The 20,000-nt window shown below is 36.4% G+C and overlaps 1 protein-coding gene across 1 annotated transcript in view; it reads right to left on the bottom strand.

Moving 5' to 3' along the window:
• The window catches only part of LOC135210808 (uncharacterized), a 168,480-nt gene that overhangs the window by 97,531 nt on the left and 50,949 nt on the right, over window positions 1-20,000 (bottom strand). Inside the window, exon 2 of the mRNA XM_064243677.1 lies at window positions 11,955-12,001. The gene's annotated coding sequence lies outside the window, so the exon portion shown is untranslated. The remainder of the gene's footprint in view (window positions 1-11,954; window positions 12,002-20,000) is intronic.

A 20,000-nucleotide genomic window follows, 5' to 3' on the forward strand; every position in this document is an offset into this window, starting at 1 on the left:
CTTGTCTCACAGTTATCCAAAGCAATCAGCGACATGACATCACGCCAGGCCTACTACGTAGATGATTACCATTGAGTAATATCATTTGCTAATACATCGTCATCTGATAATTATGCAATGCACAAATGAGCAGTGGGCGATGATTAATAATAATAAAAAGTTATTAATGAAAAAAAGTCGTGTGAAAAACCATTATGAGTCGCTGACTGCCGTGATGAATATTCTTATGGTAAGGAGAACAGTTGCAGCTGTGAGAAATGAATAGATATTCAAAGCAAGTACACACATATTATATATATATATATATATATATATATATATATTATATATATATATATATATACAGAGAGAGAGAGAGAGAGAGAGAGAGAGAGAGAGAGAGAGAGAGAGAGAGAGAGTATAAGGGTAGCAAATTCATACCGAAATCTTTGCAAACTCAGAGAGCTAATACGTTCTGGTTTCACTCCCACTCAAGACATAAAAAGAAAAAGAAAAACCGAGCACGCTCGTGCGCATGCGTAAAGTCTGACAGAGGAGATAACTCACAGGTGGCATGTGGTCTAAACATGCATAGAAGCACGACTACCGGACAGGACAGGGTCTAACCCCGAGGTAAGCGATACAGCCGCCATTTGAAATGAGCAGGTTATATAAAAATAGAAATATCTACAACAGATTAGCAGAATGGGTAAAGGAAAACGCAGATCAACAAAGCGAACAGCAGGTTATATCAAAATTGAAATATCTACAGCAGATTAACAGGTGTAGAGGAAAACGTAGATTAACAAAGCGAACATACAGAAAAGTCACGTAAGTGTAATGTACAAACAGTTCCATGATAAATCTAAAGCCATAAACGCAAGAAACAATGCGAAGATTAGCTTCCAATAAAGAATCGCTTTCTTTGTTCGCACCAGACGTCAGCCACAACCGAAAGTGAAATTACACCGCTGCTGGCTGACGGAGCAGGAAGCGTTATCAAGTATTATCCTCGAATTCACGACCTCTGAAGCCTCTTATTCATCCACCTCCGAGCTTGATAGTTTGAACCCCTCCAGCTTGATAGTTTGAGAGCTCAAACAATGAAGAGGAAGTGACGACGAAGACTACCGGGATTAAGCACAATAATTCCCAGTCACTTTAATGACCTCTTCAGTGAATTCTAACCGCTAAGGGTTAAGGAACTTGTAGCGATCGTCGTGAGGATTGGCTGACCTCACCTCGGTTACCTCTGGGTATAATTTTAAGGGGGAAATGGCGAATTTGGCCTGAAGTGATGATCTTGGAGATATCACAAACCAGAATTATATTGTACGTTATTACTGAAATTACAGGTTTTATACATACATATATATATATATATATATACATATATATATATATATATATATATATATATATATATTTGGGGTCGGGGGGGGACAAGAGGCTTCAAAGGAAAAAACAGAAAGCCGCCCAGCACTTTCGCGTAAATAACACATGTTCGGGGCACGAAGATGTGTTTGATTACCCGAAATTACTTGGCACTTTCGTTTCCTTATATATATATAATTATATATATATTTATATATTATATATATATATATATATATATAGCTGCAAAATCCAATGCCACAGGGTCACATCACACAACAAAAAGCATCAAAAGCAAAGCAAGCATCCACTCACCTTCATATCGCAGTAATAACTTGAACAAAAAGGAACTAAGCCAAAATCCGAACCCTTAATTAGAAAGTAGCAAGCACTAAACTCAAGGTGCACATAAATAAGTAGGAAATACTATTAAGATTGATTATTATTACCTCCTACGCTGACATTAAAGAGCGCCTTCTATATATGACAAAAGCGTCACCTCCGAGATAGGGAGGAAGGCAAGAAGTGACACGATAATAATACACGTACTGGATTCGCGCCTGCGCACGGGGTCAGATACGCACAATGCATTTTCAAGGTGGCCGGTCATCATTACGGGCAATTGCCTTCGACAAAGGCGGCCTTGCTGGCGTCGGAACGCCGTGACGGCATCGTTCGCGCGCGACGAAAAGCTCCCCTATTAGAAGGACCCTGTCTCATGATTGGGAGACCGAGATGGGAAAGATTGATTGGGGTCTCCAAGGTCGCTGTCCAGTGGATCTAAACACTCAACCTTCCCCTTCAACCTTAACTGGAAGAAGGGGGAATGCTTTGAATAGAAACAAGACGTTATCCGACCTCCAGCATACTCGGGCGTGTGCTTAAAATCTACGGTCAAATAGAGCATTGTTTCACCAACGAAAATTAAAATAAACACACAATATTTTTTTTTTTTAAATAATTGTTCAGTACTGTTTAATATGCACATTATTTACTGTTTGCATTTTCATTCTAATAAATAAATCATAAATATCCTGTCCTGAAATTCCTGTATCTTTAACTCAAAATAAATTCACAATATTTTCTTCTAGAAATAATTATTCTGTACTGTTTAATATTTAATTTTTGCATTTTCATTCTAATAAGTAAATCATAAATATCCCGTCCTAAAATTCCTGTATCTTTAACTCAATGCGAAACATTTTTCAGACCTTTTCAGGCTTTTCCATAGGGCCTTCCTACCCCAAACAAGAACAACAGCAAGAACAACAACAATAACAAAGTAGTTTGCAGGCTTACTTTCCGAGTAAGAGAAAAGGGGAATGATAGAAATAAGGAAGGTTACAGGATTCAGGGAACGTAAAGGCAGGCAGAAAGTTCCGAAGAGTATCGATTTTTACAGACCGAATACGTGGGATGTGACTGGTGACGTCACGTGATGCTGCAGGACGCGCCTCTATTATTCTGTTGCAGAATCAAAATTCACTCATGACACCAAAGAAGGCAGGCTGTGGGAATTGATAACATGCAAAAGATTAAAAGAAAAACTGATTAAATCAAATAAAAAGAAAGAGATGACAATGACTGTTAATAAACAAACACACACACTAATTATTTCCCTATTCGTTTGTAAGGTATTGCTTACACTGGCTTATAAATCAACCAGTTAGTTAGTAAGAACCACAATCAACAATGTATGAATAATACGCAGTTTGGTTATATACAGTTCTTAAGAAGGGAATATGTAAGGTCAGAATCGAAATAAACTTATAGCCTCTCTGTTGGCCTACTTGATAACGTCACTGTCCGTCCTGATTTCGTTCCCGTCCACTGGACGGTGGTTCGATCCCAAGAGGGGACGAAATTATTATCAACTAAAAATTCCCCTTCGGTACACATATGAAAATATATCAATTCCGAGGTAGAGCGAATTAGATATTAAAGGACATTTGTAGCTCGAATTATATATATGAATCACAGTGATGTGATAATTATTCTTATATATATATATATATATATATATATATATATATATATATATATATATATATTATTTTATACAAATATATACTTCCAATCAAGTCTGGGTAGTTCTTCAGAAGTAGCAAACAAACAGTCACTCCCACACTCACACCTGAACCGCTACGTACATCAAGGCTGAACCCACTTGAGAAATGACGCCATAAGCAAACAATACGCAATGCGTAAACTCCTTATAGTAAATCTCACCTGGGAGCTATTTAAAAAAAAAATACTTGATACGCAGAAGGCAACAGCGTATACACGCACAGAGCACAAGGGCCAAGGGCTCTTGAGAGAGAGAGAGAGAGAGAGAGAGAGAGAGAGAGAGAGAGAGAGAGAGAGCTTATATGAGATTTCACACCCTGCGTTCCATGTTTCCTCTAATACCAGGATGTCTCAGTAATAACGGTTATTTGAGTCATGGAGAGAAACTCTGGGATTTAATTATTGCAGAAAGCAGCAATTTCAGCTGCCTGTTCTATATGGATATGAAAAACAGTGGGTAGAGTTTATATAAAAAGACAGAGTTAATATGTGAATCCTGGTTATTTGAGAGAGAGAGAGAGAGAGAGAGAGAGAGAGAGAGAGAGAGAGAGAGAGAGAGACAGAGAGAGAGACGTGATGCACATGCCTAGTTCAATTTCAATATCCGCATGGTGTACACCAGTAAGTGCCCTGTTTATAAGGGGAGAGAGAGAGAGAGAGAGAGAGAGAGAGAGAGAGAGAGAGAGAGAGAGAGAGAGAGAGAGATGCAAATACCAAGTTCATTCCTTATAAAGTGTTCCTGGCCAAACTCGCAAAAGCAAGTTTCTAATAGAAACGACTTCCTTCAACCTCTTCCCACATTTTTCTTGACGAAAACACAGCACAAAGAGAGGAGAAAGCACAAAGAAGGAGTCTGACGTCATTCTAATTATTATACCCGTTTCACAGGCAATCTGTTGTTAATCTTCTCGTAAACAAATTTTCTAGATAATCATACTCTCTGATATAAAGTGATGAGAAATTTCTATCGCAATCTATCTAGGTTAGAGTACTTTACATGGAGAGAGAGAGAGAGAGAGACTACAATTTAATAGAGGAACAACATACTCCCCTTGCGATCACCTGTTCTAACCCCGACAGGTAACAAAGCAGATACGAGATGACTTCACCGATATCAGTTCAAGAGATCGCGACAACTTAGCCTTTGCCCCAAATATGTACAGGACAGACAGACAGACAGACTGACCTCTTTTTGAATAATGAGACTTCAGACCTGAAATGTTGCAAGTAATTCGAGCGCAGGAAATCTGGACCACTATATTCTTAGCGTCAATATTTCAAGGGTTATCTTGAGCCGATATCAGCCTGATTACCGGTTTTGTAAAATGTGCCTCGTGAGCGAGATATTGAGGACCCTATAAAAGGAAACACTTTTTTTTTTTTTTTTTTTTTAAGGAAACGCTTATTTTTGTAAAGGGACCATTTTTTAAGGGGACTTTTTTTTAAAGGAAGATTTTTTTTAAAGGGACCATTTTTTCAAAGGGAAAATTTTTTAAAGGGAACACTTTTTAAAAGGAAACCCTTTATTAAAGGGAACACTTTTTAAAAGGGAACACTGTTTAAAAGGGAACACTCTTTAAAAAGGAACATTTTTTTAACGGGAACACTTTTTAAAGGGAACACTTTTTTAAAGGAACATTTTTTTAAGAAACACTTCTTTTAAAGGGACCACTTTTTTTTTATCATTAAGGAAACGCTTTTTTTTCAGGGAACACTTTGGAAAGGGAACCCTTTTTTCTAAAGGGAACACTTTTTTTAAAGGAAACTATTTTTTCAATGGAACACTTCCTTTAAAAAAAAACCACATTTTTTTAAATGTCCATTGTTTTAGAAATTCCCTAAGTTCAAGCTTACGTTGAATTGTGAGAGTACGACGCTTAGCATATACAATGAGAGAGAGAGAGAGAGAGAGAGAGAGAGAGAGAGAGAGAGAGAGAGAACGTAGTAAGGTGGTGGGGGGGGGGGGAGATTTTGCAGTAGCCAGGATAAGAAATATGAAAACAAAGTACTTTAGTGCAAAATATCCTGGCATAACCAATTCAATATACAGATTATCCATAACCGAAGGAGTTTCAAGCCCGGGCGGGATGGAATAGAACTCGTTAACCATCGCAAAATTTTATCAGAAAAGGGTTAGGTAATGAAAAGAATAAATAAGGAATAAACAAGATGAAAATAAACATAATAAATAAAAAACTGACATTTTCACACAAATCTAACGTGTTAGTCAAATTAACATTCTACAATATAGTTTTAAAAGGAACCCTGATGTAAAACTTGGAAAAAAAATTTATATAAAAATACATATTACAAAAGTAAATGAATAAAAAAATAGAAACAAAACATGTGTTCCAACCATATCACTCAGAAACTCACACATCATTCACTAAAATTCATATTAAGTCAAATCGCGTACTCTGTAATACACAGAAAATTCAGTGTAAAAAAAAAAAAAACTTAAACCGTCCCCAAAAATCTCCAGTGAAAGTTGTCGAAACTAAACCACCGGACCGAAAAACGCTTAATAAAACCACCTCTGTTAAACCTCTAATTTTTGTTCGAGTCACGTCAATTTCGACTCACTCACAGGTATGGGTCGAAGCGGGACAAATAAGTCGGTCATAATTCACCTGTTAATGACTTTATTATCGGTAATTCACCAAATAACGTGACGGAACTGATACGACTGAGTACAAATGGAGAATTGTTGATCCAGTCCCGATAGAACAAGGACGAGAATACGACTCGAAAAAGTGAATGAAATCAAAGGAAGTGAAAGCTGGGAAGGGGGTCTGTTGCAATGGAAATGATCTTCAATACCGTTTTGTCTTGATTTATCCAAATTGTCTTTGACTTTATGCTTTACAGTATTATATATGAATCGTCATTTTAATCCTCTCATGTCACTTGCTTTCCTACAATCGAATCATTTGTCTTTAAGTTGAACGACAGTTCCTCGTTGGACGAGTGGTTTACGTGCTCGCCTGCCGATTGCTAGTGGCGAGTTCGGCTCCCCACTTCTCGATATAACGTGGTTCGGATTCCACAAGAAGCTGTAGGTCCCGTTGCTAGTTAACCAATTGGTTCCTAGCCAATTACAAAGAAAAAATATCTAATCCTTCGGGCCAGCCCTGGGAGAGATGTTAATCAGCTCAGTGCTCTGGTTAAACTAAGATATACTTAGCTTAACCGCACTAATATATTATTTCCTAACCTACATGTTGAATTAGTCAGTGATCAGCTGGTCGGATTTATAAAGTTGTATATAGCCTGGATTTGATAGGAAAATATCTTCTGTGAACAGGATCAAACAACGACGATAGAACAGCAGTGAGCTGGTTTGTACGTGCATAGATAAAAGGAGAGATTGCTCAAATTGGAGCATATTTTTAAAGTCCTTTTGGTAAGAAAAAGTTGAAAAACCAGTAATTGCTAGGTTGACAGGTCAACGGAGAATTTAAAACAAAAAAAGACAAGTAAAATGGAATCAAAGGAAACTTAATAAGACTGTGTGAAGTCTATCTGGCACGTCTAATGTCAATTTTCCGCCTCTGATAAAGTCCGAACGTGCTTCATTTCAAAAATGAATATTGGATTCTGAACTGAACTTTCTTCAGTGTTGACAATTAACATTTTTATATATTATATACACGCATTTTGAATTGTCTCATGCGGAATAAATGTCTCTAGAACTATTGGGGCATTTTCTTTTCATGTTAGTTATACGCAGACTTCTGCTACAGCGTAAAGGATTTCTTAGATCATTTTTCCATAAAAAAAAGTTGAAGCCCTCAGTTCAAGCAATGATTAGCATCAATCACTGAATCACGCAGCTGATCAAACAACGGTCATATCTCCCTCTCCCACCACCCCATCCCCCTGACCCGCCTTCATCCACAAGCAAACATAATAAAAATAACCTCATTTAAATCATTTGACACCATCGGTATCCAATCAAGACAAGAAACTCACAAACACGATGCATCACAGACAGAGAAAAGACGAGAGAATGAAGCACGAACGGACATGACGGGACATCCCGAACGAATCAGGACCTGCTAAACCTCTTCCACTCTTGATCCGAACGCGGGGGGCTGCTATACCTGAATCTGACGAGAGCATAAAACCGCAACATCGGAATGGACGTGTGGTCGTCGTCGCTACTTTCCCGCGGAATTGGAAATCTCTTTCTTTCTCTCTTTCTTTCTATTATACTTTCACCGCGACAACGCAAGAGAGGAAAGCAGCAGCAGCAACAACGAACGAATCCGTCGCTTTCGGCGACAAGTTTCGCGCCTTTTTCATCATCGCCTGTGATCACTTAATGTCCACCTGTGGTGGATGGCTTTTTATTGTTGCTTGTTGCTGATTCATGCCTCTTATTTCTTCGAGCACGCCTCCACGTGTGTGTGTGAGTGTGTGTGCGTGAGTATGCAGGATAAGGTATGTATGCATTTATGTATGTATGAATATATACATACATATAATAATAATTATATATATATATATATATATATATATATATATAATAATATATATTAGATAGAGAGAGAGGAAGAGAAAGAGAGAGAGAGAGAGAGAGAGAGAGAGAGAGAGAGAAGGCACAGCACACGCATCACATAAATCCATTGAAACTTTATATATATATATATATATATATATATATATATATATATATATATATTATATATATATATATATATATATATATATATATATATAGGGTGTCCATAAAGTCCCAGTACCATTCCGAGCAATGGATAACTTGTAATGGTACTGGGACTTAATGGACACTGTATATATATATATAGATATTATATATATATATATATATATAATATATATGTATATATATTATATATATATATATATATATATATATATATGCAAGGTCTTTCTTTCCTTTACCTTTTTACAATGCACATGCCAAATTTTTATTTTTGAGATGCAAAATTATTCAATAACGTCCACACACAAAAAATCCCTTAATTAAATAAATATGAGCGTTTTTGAGTGACTGATTCCTTATATAAAATCTTAAATGCAATTTTCACTAAAAATGAAAAGCTAGCTAAAAAGACTCACTCAACAACAACATTAACGTACTTTTCAACGACAACAGCAACAACAAGAAATTTAACAGAAAGTTGTAGCTTAACAAATCAAAGCTATTTTTCCAAGAATACAAAATCTTAAGACGAAAGTTTCCTTATATCAAAATAATCATGAAATCCATTCTTTAAGCCAAAGAAATCGAACAAGGCCCCAAGGGAACCGGGTCAATATGTAAACAAACGAATCAGAGGAATGAAAACGAGGAAAAGGTGTCAGTGTTATATGGATGTTGGCGGATGAAAAAAGAAAAATAGAGGAAACGCCGCTTGGAAGGAAACAGACTTCCGAACCTCCGGTGGAAAATCCCAATCTGGGAAAGGGCGCATGCGCGGACCTGCGGAAGTACTAGGAGGAAGCCCCGCGCTGCATATGCAAATTAAAGTCATACTTTTATCTTTATCATTACGGCTATTATTTCTACTATTATCATGAATTAGTGCGCGGAGGCGTGGAAATAACGCGCCTTGATTTGGAATAATAAGGCACTACTGCCATTACTACTAATAATAATGCTGCTGCTGCTGGCTACTGCAGCTACTACCATTAGTAATACCATTACTATTTCTCCAACTACTACTACTGGAGGTGTTACAGCTACCATCACTGCCAATGCCATTACTATTTCTGCAACTATTGCTATAGGTACTAGAGCTATTACCACGACTATTAATTCCGTTACTATTTCTGCAACTATTACTCTTGTTACTGCTATAGATACTAGAGCTTTTACCGTGACTACTGACGCCGTTACTATTTCTGCAACTATTACTACTGCAGCTGTAACAGCTACTACCATTACCATTGCCATTACTACTTCTGCAACTGTTACTGTTACTGCTACATCTACTAGAGTTATTACCATGACTACTGAAGCCGTTACTATTTCTGCAACTATTACTACTGCAGCTGTAACAGCTACTACCATTACAATTACCATTGCTACTTCTGCAACTATTACTATTACTACTGTTACTGCTACAGCTACTAGAGCTATTACCATGACTACTGAAGCCGTTACTATTTCTGCCACTTTTACCACTGCAGCTGCTACTAACGATTTTACTGCGCATGGCAACACAACGGAAATCCAACACCACCATAACGCCCCCCCCCCCTTATAAAGACAAAGCCATGGACATTTCCCCATGGAAACATACTGTTGCATGAATGCCGCTGAATTCACGTACTCAACATTGATTCCCTTGAATACGCTATTCGGTTTGGTTACACTCCAGTGAGTAAAGGTCCTCTGACTTACCACTAGTCTCTAATGCGACGGCAATATCAAGACTGTCAAAGATCATTTTTGGTTAATCACTGACAGGTCATGCATAATAAATAGTATTTCTTGGTAAATAATTTTTAAACGTTAATGATAATGTAATTAATAATAATAATAATAATAATAATAATAATAATAATAATAATAATAATAATAATCAATAATAATAATAATTTTTGCTTTATCAGTCATCCTATTCGACTTGGTTTTTTTTTTATAGTTTGGGGTTCCTCTGGGTTGCATCCTGCCTCCTTAGGAGTCCGTCGCTTTTCTTACTATGTGCGTTGTCTCTAGTAGCACACTCTTCTGCATGAGTCCTGGAGCTATTTCAGCATCTATTATTATTATTATTATAATTAAATCCATATTGACGCTTGAAATATGTTACAAACGTCTAGATTGGAAACTGCAGAGCTGGAAGCTTTTGTAAGCTTCCAACTTAGTCAATTAAAGAAACTATATAAATATGTATATATATATATATGTGTGTGTGTGTGTGTGTATTGTACATATAGATATATATATATATATATATATATATATATATATATATATGTATATATTTATATATTTAATATTATATTACTATAAAATTATATATATGTCTATATATATAATATTATAGATATTATATATATATAATATATATTTGATATATATATATATATATATATATATATATATATGTATGCATGTCTTATATATATAGTATATATATATATATATATTATATATATATATATAATATATAAAATACTATGCTGCTGCGCTTCCCCACCACGCATCGAATTCTGCCTGGCTGAAGTTTCTACGCACCTGCGCACATCACAAGGAATGGGACTCAGGACCCAGAGAAGAGAAGCAGGCTGCCTAGTCACCTTTGTTTACATTCTGAAGGTTAATTGACGAGTAGTACATAAAGAGAACACTGGGCCATTATAGTAGCACGGCGCGGCAGTCGGTCGATTTTGTACCCCCATAATAGCCACCTGCCTTTGCGAGACTGCGCTCCTAATGAGTATCGCTGCCACAGGATTTTTTTTTTAAACTTTATTCTGCTCTTTGGAGTAAAGGGAAAGTCCGTAAACGTTGCTTTGAGCGTCATAAAGGAATTAATCTTACAAGCACCGAGCAAAAAGATGGTTCGTGACGGGAATAAATGAACATTCTCGCTCCACCTGATTACAGCAAGCAAAACACCCACTAGTGAATTTTGTGATTTTATTTTCTGTCTGTTTTATACAAATTTTCTCACAACCCATTTGCACAATACTATTCTTTGCTGGCAGTACTTCCTGTGATATCATGGATAACAGGGGCTATCTTAATCTAAGAACGGTATTGTGCAAATATTTTTGCGTGGAAAAACGTATATAAGACAGAAAACATAAATACAAATTTTACTAATTGATCTTTTCTTTAGAATAGTGGTATTACGTCTGTGGTATTACATTTATTTTCACACAAATGTATGGATGTATATATATATATAGGTATATATATATATATATATATATATATATATATATATATATATATATATATATATATATATATATGCGTGTGTGTGTAATTGTAATAGCCACAATGCCCTTATATACACGAATATATGTGTATGTATGTGTGAGTGTCTGTGTGTACTGGCGTGTATTCGTAAGTATCATGGGTAATCTGTCCACAGAAAAACTAATTGAACAGCAAAATTAACAAACACAACAGAAAAGTTGTAAGCTACATTACTGAGCACACCAAATTTCTATTCGATAGACGAATACTATCAAGTTGCTAAACAAACACAATCACAGAAAATCCACGTTTTATGAATTAAAGGGCAAGATAACATTTTCATTGGGAGGCACCGTGAGAAATTCACGAATGAATGAAAAGTCACTGACTGAATGAATTTCCGATCGCCTGCAATCGCTCCCTTTGAATGACAGAGGAAGAAGGTCACGGAACTACAAGCACACCGGAGGAGTATCCATCATCACGACAATTTACCCCATTGTATAATGACTCGAAGGTTACGTAAACCAGGAGGATAATTCCCCGAAATCTCCTTCGCCCTCTATGATAACACATACGCCGAATACAAATTTTTTTTTTATTGAATCAAAAGGAAGCCTTTTATACTCACCAAAAAAATGGGACGATCCTGATGAACACAATCGGACGAGGCAACTGCTGAAAAAGAGAAAAAAAATTGATTGACTGATTTATAAGTACTAAATCTGGCGTAACAACATCTTCGTTATTGACACCGTAATCAAATGAAATGGGAAACTAAAAAGATATATAAATAAGTATGTTTAAAAGGAGTTTCATATATGATAAAATTGTTAGAAGAGGGGAGGAAAGAAAGACAGAAGATGGAGAATATGAACGGAGGTACAGTAAAAGGAATGAAAAGGGTTGCAACTAGGGGTCCGAAGAGACGCTGCAAAGAACCTCAAGTAATGCCTACAGTGCACCGCGTACGAGGTGCACTAACCTCTCTATCTATCACTCCTTCTAGAGTGCCCCAGTCCATGGCTTGCCAAACCGAATTTTATAAAAATCAGTCAGTACATAATAAAAAATAAAAAAACAGGATTTTCTACAAATTACTGGGATGACTGACAAAACAAATCAAGTTGTCATCTGTGAGGGACGATCAATACAGAACATGATTCGTGAGCTAATTATGGCATCATCTTAGATGGTGTAATTCGCCTTGCACGTAATACAATCACTCACTCGGTGAGAACGCGTATTGTTACGTAAATATGACACTCTGTGTTAACAAGAGAAGCCTCTCTCTCTCTCTCTCTCTCTCTCTCTCTCTCTCTCTCTCTCTCTCTCTCTCATCATTTTACTTTACAGAATGACTCTGACACTGAAAACTTCCCACGAAAGCATAGCCTTGAGCTAATAGCAGGCACAGAGCATGAATTTTATCATGCGTCATTATTTCCCCTCGAAATACTCTCTTAATACCTGGCAAGGAGGTGGAAAGATCAGATTAAAAAAAAAAAAAAAAAAAAAAAATTAGTATAAAGATAAAACTGACTAACATATAAAATGGTATTCAGAGCAATAATTATCTGCACTTTTATTTATTTATTTATTCAGTAGATGAAACCTCTGCATATAGAACAAGCCCACCAAAGGAGCCACTGTCTTGAAATTCAAGCTTCCAAAGAACATTCTGGTTTCAACCTTCCCCGCAGTAGTAACTGATCACGATACGGAGCCAATGATCTTTTCATCACCTTAGGGGAGGCGCGAGCTCATGACATCTGAATGTCATGTCATGACACTAACCACTATATACCAGCGACCGGTACACATGGATATTTTATACCTCGAAATTTCCAACTAAAATGTGACCCCCAAACTCGACTTATTTGATCGATTATACTTGGTCTTACCATTGACAATGGACATCGACTGAACGAATTTCGTTTGTGAATTGGTATTTAATGAAAATAAAAGTGCCTTTTCTTCTTGGATGGAATCGTGGAAAAAGCATTTTCAATCATAACTTTTCTGACTCGATAAAAGCAAGGAGAAAAGTGTTCGTTTTCGTTGATCATACAATTGGCGAATCTCTTTCAATCCAGTTATTCAGGCTCCATAACAGAAAAAAACTTTTTTTTTTCTAAAAAAAAATACAATGGAATAGCATCGTTCAATTCCAACTTGTCCGATTCCATAAAAGGAAAAAAGTGGTATTTTTCACTGATCATACAATGGAAATAAAACTGCTTCAAATCCAAACTTTTCTGACTGAAAAACAGAGAATAATATATGTTATTTTTAATTAATCATATAATGAACACAGCTATTTCAATAACAGCTCTTCTGACTCCTCGAAAACGGTCCTTATCCATTAATACAAAGGACAAGCACCTTTAATCACAACAGTAAAATCAATAATAAAAGACAAAAGAAGAAGAAGAAGAAGAAGAAGAAGAAGAAGAAGAGAAGGGCGAGTCCTCTTTCGCAAGTCATAACATCTGATGGCGTGTCAACACACCAGATAATTCCCATCAGTATTCCTGACCTAACATCCCATGTCGAAATATATACGCCGTAACGGGCGTATATATTTGCGCCAAGGTGCGTAATGGAACATGAGCAACATGCCTTCGGTACACCACGAATTAATCAGCAATTAATAACGCGAAGGACAAACACTGGTCATTTCCAATATGGTGGTGCACAATCATTATTAAGATTACTCTCTTTTATACTACTTCAGCAACTGTGTGGATATTGCCGATTATTCTTTTTTTTTTATCATGTTACCTCATTTATCTAGATTGTGCATGTTACTGCCTGTACTTTGTATGCTCCAAGTATACGGCCTTGAGCTGAAAAAATTTATTATTATTATTATTATTATTATTATTATTATTATTATTATTATTATTATTATTATTATTATTATTATTATTAACAGAGCAACGGGGCAGGATGTAACTTGCAAGCTATGAAGATGTATATACAAGTTCCAGTGACTATTTTTTCTACATATACCAAAATTATACACTAATCAATATACACTGAAGCTCCTTCTATTTTCTCACATAAAACTCCAGGTTTTGTTATAGAAATGAATACAGAATTTGGGCCAAAGGCCCAGCGCTGGGGCCTATGAGGTCATTCAGCGACAGATAAAAGGTTGGAAAGGTGTAACAGGAGGAAAACCTCAAAGCAGTTGCACTACGAATCAACTGCTAGGAGAAGGTGGAAAGTATGATCAAAGAAAGAGAATATGAACGGAAGTACAGTAAAAGTAAAACCGGGGGTTGCAGCTAGGGGTTAAAGGGACGCTGCACAGAATCTTAAGTAATGCCTACAGTGCACATCCTGAGGTGAAACTGACGGCACTAGCCCCCCCTACGAGAAGTTTTGTAACCATATGACGCCTGGTATACTCAGGTAAGTCGCAATCATTACTGTTTTAAGATTCAGATAAGCAATCAAGCAGAGCAACCAAGGTACGGTCGTAGATTTCAGAGAGATTTCCGTGCAAGAAACTACGATGCTTTTCCTCTACAGTTACTTTACATTAGTTGAATCTTTTTCATAAAAATAATGTAGAATTACAGCTTTCAGGTAAGTAAAGTCAAATTATACTCAACACATACTAGAGAATTCATATTGTATGTGCTATCAATGTGCAGAACATTCGTCTGCTATATTACATATGAATGATATACAAGATACTAAAATATGTACTGTTAGGATTACAAGTGCATGTCTTCATCAAACCAACCATCCATTCTCTACCTTACATAAAAAAACACACACACACACACACAAAAACACACATATAATCTACACATCCGACGAAATGGGAATTCAGGCCGATACTTAGTACTCTACACGCCTTCTAGGTTAGACTTTCGAACAGGCCCCAGGGAGAGGGATGATGTACTACTTTAAAACCTTAGGACAGAGTTTGCTGATTACTACGAGATAATTATCAGTAGCATTACAAACATGTGCATTACTGCAATTCCGGTAAGGAATTTATACGATTGATTTTTGTATGTGTATATGTATGTATGTATATATGTATGTATGTATATATAGTAGGATCCATAGTAATATTCTTGCTTATCAAGAAAGAAATATATATGTAGAAATATATACAATGTTTAGAGCTTTCGGATGCACGAAAGCTCTAAACATTGTATATATTTCTACATATATATTTCGTCTTGATAAACAAGAAAACATTATAGTGGAACCTACTACGGTTTACTTGGAAGCACGATACGGTGTTTTTATCTTGCACACACACACACATATATATATATATATAATAATATATATATATATATATATATATATATGTGTGTGTGTGTGTGTGTGTGTGTGTGTGTGTGTGTGTGTGTGTGTGTGAATTTTAGTCCTCCTCCCCAGATGAAAGTAATAACTGCCAGGAAGCCGTTACATGCCAAAGGCCAACAGAAGGGGCTTCGAGAGGGAACACCTTTGTTTGGCAACATTATCGTCATTTAGCTTATATTGACAGAGCAACACCTCACACACACACTTCTACCTCCTCCTCCTCCTCTTCCATGGGTGAGGGATCGGGGAGGATCCCTCAACCAGCAACAGCGTAGTATTCTCCTTCACTGAAAATCAATTCGCGCACATTTTCGTGAATTGTCAATGCTTGGTGCTTGCTTTGTCTGCTTTCCAGTGCGTCGTTTGCAGCTGAAATTGTTACGTAATCGCTGGAATGGGGCCCGACAATGCAATGCCTCACTGTCTCCGAAGTTCTCTCCTTCCTCTCTCATCCTCTCTCTCTCTCTCTCTCTCTCTCTCCCTCTCTCTCTCTATCTCTCTCTCTACTCTATCTATCTATGCTATATATCATATATATTATATATAATATATATATATATATAGATATGATTAAAATTTTTTATATGACTATAGACTGTTCACCGGAAACTAATATACTATAGTAGATTCACATCAACTTTGCATCTGATAATCTGTCCAGTTCCTTACGACGCTCCTGATTGGCTGTTGATAAGCCAATCGCAGTGCTGGAATCAGTCTCTCTCGAGAGTTCACATGGGTAGGATCTGTGTTCCGCCTCTCCTGAGGAATACGTCTTTCAAAAGTATCCCTCAGGAGAGACCGAACATACATCCTGCCTATAGGACTCTCGAGAGAGATAGAGTTTCCGGCCCTGTGATTGGCTTATCAACAACCAATCAGGAGCGTCGTAAGGGACTGGCCTAGACATCAAATGCACGGTTGATGTGAATCTGCTTTTGTACAAAACCATAAATAAAAATATACAAAATATAAAGAAACCAAAATATACGTAAACAAATCGAAATAAACCGAAGGATATGTAAACAAACCCCAACAATTGTAAAACCATCAAACCACATAAATCAAAACAGGATCAAAAGGTCACTTGAATATATGGAAATAATAGTTCTGTTAAAATCTAAATCCTGTGATGACCTTTCACTATGAAAAATGGATAAAACTGATATAGTGAGAACGACAATGAGATAATCAGACGCTATTGCGAAAATGAGGCTCACAATAATGACGTCATCGTCCTTCTGTATATTTAAGTTCATGTTCACCTAAGTACCTTAAATTTCCTTCCAGGACCCGGAAGTGCTCTTGGGGTGAGAGCAGGAAGACGAAGAAAAAAAAAAAAACACTTCCTTTACTTATCTGCAATGTTGCGAAATGAATTGCATAAATGGCGGTGCTGCAATGAAACGCTTGTTTTGAAATTTGTGAAAAAATTAAATTTTCAGATAATTTTTTTTTTCAGCTGTTTTCGTGTGATTATATTTGTCCCTTTTACCGAGGTCTTAGTTACCTGATTCGTTATAACGAAGTCGTGGTAGTATTTTATCCCTTTTTATCGAGGTCGTAGAGTCATTTTATCCTCTTTACCGAAATCGTGGTCATTTTGTCCTTTTTATCGAAAGCTTTCGAACGTCATAATCGTTTCGGCTTCTTTTAAGTTTTTCTCGCAACAACAACAAAAAATGTCAAAAATAATAAAAAAAAAGATTAAAACATCGTACATCAGCATCCACGAAGCCCAGCACGGGCGTCTTCTACTGACTGACCACCAACAAAGTTTCGCTGAGCAACAACACTCAAAGCCAATGCTCAAAGAATGACGCCATCTCTTTAACTAAAGCCTAACCCTCACCCGTTACGGAACACTTACTTATTCGACGTTACTTCCACGACGTTACGTAAACCCTGACGTGTCATCGCCTTCTTATACAAGCATAAGTGGGTAAGGTATCCACACAATGAGGTTGGGTCAGCTCTGAGACTTACGTCAAATTAACCTTACCGACCGAAGACTTCACCTCTTGTTTGTTCAGGAAGGCTCAGCGAATCGAATTTAAAAATGAATTAATTATAAAAAAAAAAGCTGTTTACAAAGGCAGGTGTGATTAGCTACACCTCTTGTTTGTTCAGTAAGGCTCAGTAAATCGAATATAAAAATGGAGCCACAATAAAAAAAGATACTAAAAAAACACACACACACACAAATAAAATGGGTTTCCTATTGTGCTGCTCAACAATATTAAAGCGCATAAAATCGAACTTCTTTCAAGGAATTAAAATATAATCAAAATATAATCTTCAGATGTGCCCACGCGTATTTACGAGCATGGTTATTCATATATACATCATACATTACCAGAATGAATAAAAACACATCTACCGGGAAAAACATATCACCTGTAAGTATATTCATGAATACAGCAGATATATTCACGTAAGCATGTGTGTTACTTCAGCAGCTGTGTCTATCCTTCTATCCTTGCAAGGAGAATATATCTTTATGCATATATATATATATATATATATATATATATATATATATATATATATATAATATATATATATACATACATATATATATATATATATATATATATATATATATATACTCTCCCTTAAAAGGGCCGGGGTTTGATCTCGTTCTGATTCAGAAACTTATTATAAATATATACGTAATTTCGTAATATAATAATATATATATATATATATATATATATATATATATATATATATTGTACTTCAGTTATCCTTAGCTAAAACTTATGTAATATTTCTATCCATCTAATGTCGCACGGAGCAGTTCCAAGCAAAAAAACATTATTATTCCTATAATCCACGTCGAGTCGCAAAGATGAAACAAAACCTGACAGCGCATACTATATGAAGCCAGCCAGCCAGCCAGCCAGACAGACAGACAGACAATATAAACGTGACAAGTCCAAAAAAAAAAGAAAAAAAAAGAAAAAATCACGGCCCTCTTTGGCCACCGGAAACGCGTCGTTGACAAAAGAGCAGACTATTTACTTTTGCGAGTCAGCGAACACTCCGTCATACACATCAATCATCACTCGATACGCAGATCTGAGACCCGATTATCGCTCACCGGATACGCGAGGTTGGAGGATTTGGCAACCGTGGCCATGTCCCTCAAAGAATTTCGAGGGTGGACCCGGCGTCATCAGAGCTAATGCCGATGGGGAACACTGATGACGGACCTATGGACTTTTATTCTTCTGGGCTGGACATCGTCATCATTATTTGGCGGGAAATGAAGTGGAATTATTTGGCGGGAAATGAAGTGGAATTATTTGGCGGGAAATGAAATGGGATTTTGACTAATTCATTTCCCCGGAAGGTCTGGCGACGGGATGTCAATCATGCACGATGTAAATTTGCAATTTCTTTTTCTTTCAACATAAATTTCAGATAGTGTGAGAATCAATGTTTCAATATTTCTTCTACAGCACCAAACTGATCGACATTGCTCCCTTAAAGACTAAATCACTATAAAAAAAAAAAACCTACAAAATGATATATACAGAATAATTACAACGGCTTGGTACGCGCTAAATATGCAGCTTCTATATGTACTTCAGGTTAACAAGGATGAGATAAAAAAAAAAAAAAGAAAAAAAAAAATAGAAAAGCGTCACTCAAAACCACCTCAGGAACCAATTTTTTTTTTTTTTTTTTTTTTTAACGGAAACAACACAGATATCATGAACACTTTTGATACAGAAATATAACTTCATTTCCAAAAATAACTTCATAAATAGCAAGTCTTTTAAAACAAGGACACCAAGCCAGGAAGTCAAGACTATGAAAGGGCTAATGATTTAGGGAACATATGGAATAGAGAGAGAGAGAGAGAGAGAGAGAGAGAGAGAGAGAGGAGAGAGAAAGACTTCACTTTGATTTTAGCCATTACATACATGCATGCATGCATACATATACATATACATACATATATATATATATATATTATATATATATATGATAATATATATATAATATATATATATATATATATATATGAGGTGGGGATTTAAGGACTGAATGAAGACTGATGTAAAGGAAGAGAGAGAAGAGAGAGAGAGAGAGAGAGAGAAGCTAACTTTTGATCTTTAGAGCCAATATATGCATATATATGGGGTAGGGATTCAAGAATTGAATGAAGAACTGATGTAAAGGAGAGAGAGAGAGAGAGAGAGAGAGAGAGAGAGCGAGAGAGAGAGAGAGAGAGAGAGAGAGAGAGAGAGAGCTGTTTATCTTCATCACTAGTGTTGCTACAGCGACCTGCTAAAATATAAAGAGATGACGCTGCAAAGACTTCAAGAAA

The sequence above is a fragment of the Macrobrachium nipponense genome, chromosome 4 (assembly GCF_015104395.2).
Source record: "Macrobrachium nipponense isolate FS-2020 chromosome 4, ASM1510439v2, whole genome shotgun sequence".
NCBI classification, from domain to species: Eukaryota; Metazoa; Arthropoda; class Malacostraca; order Decapoda; family Palaemonidae; genus Macrobrachium; species Macrobrachium nipponense.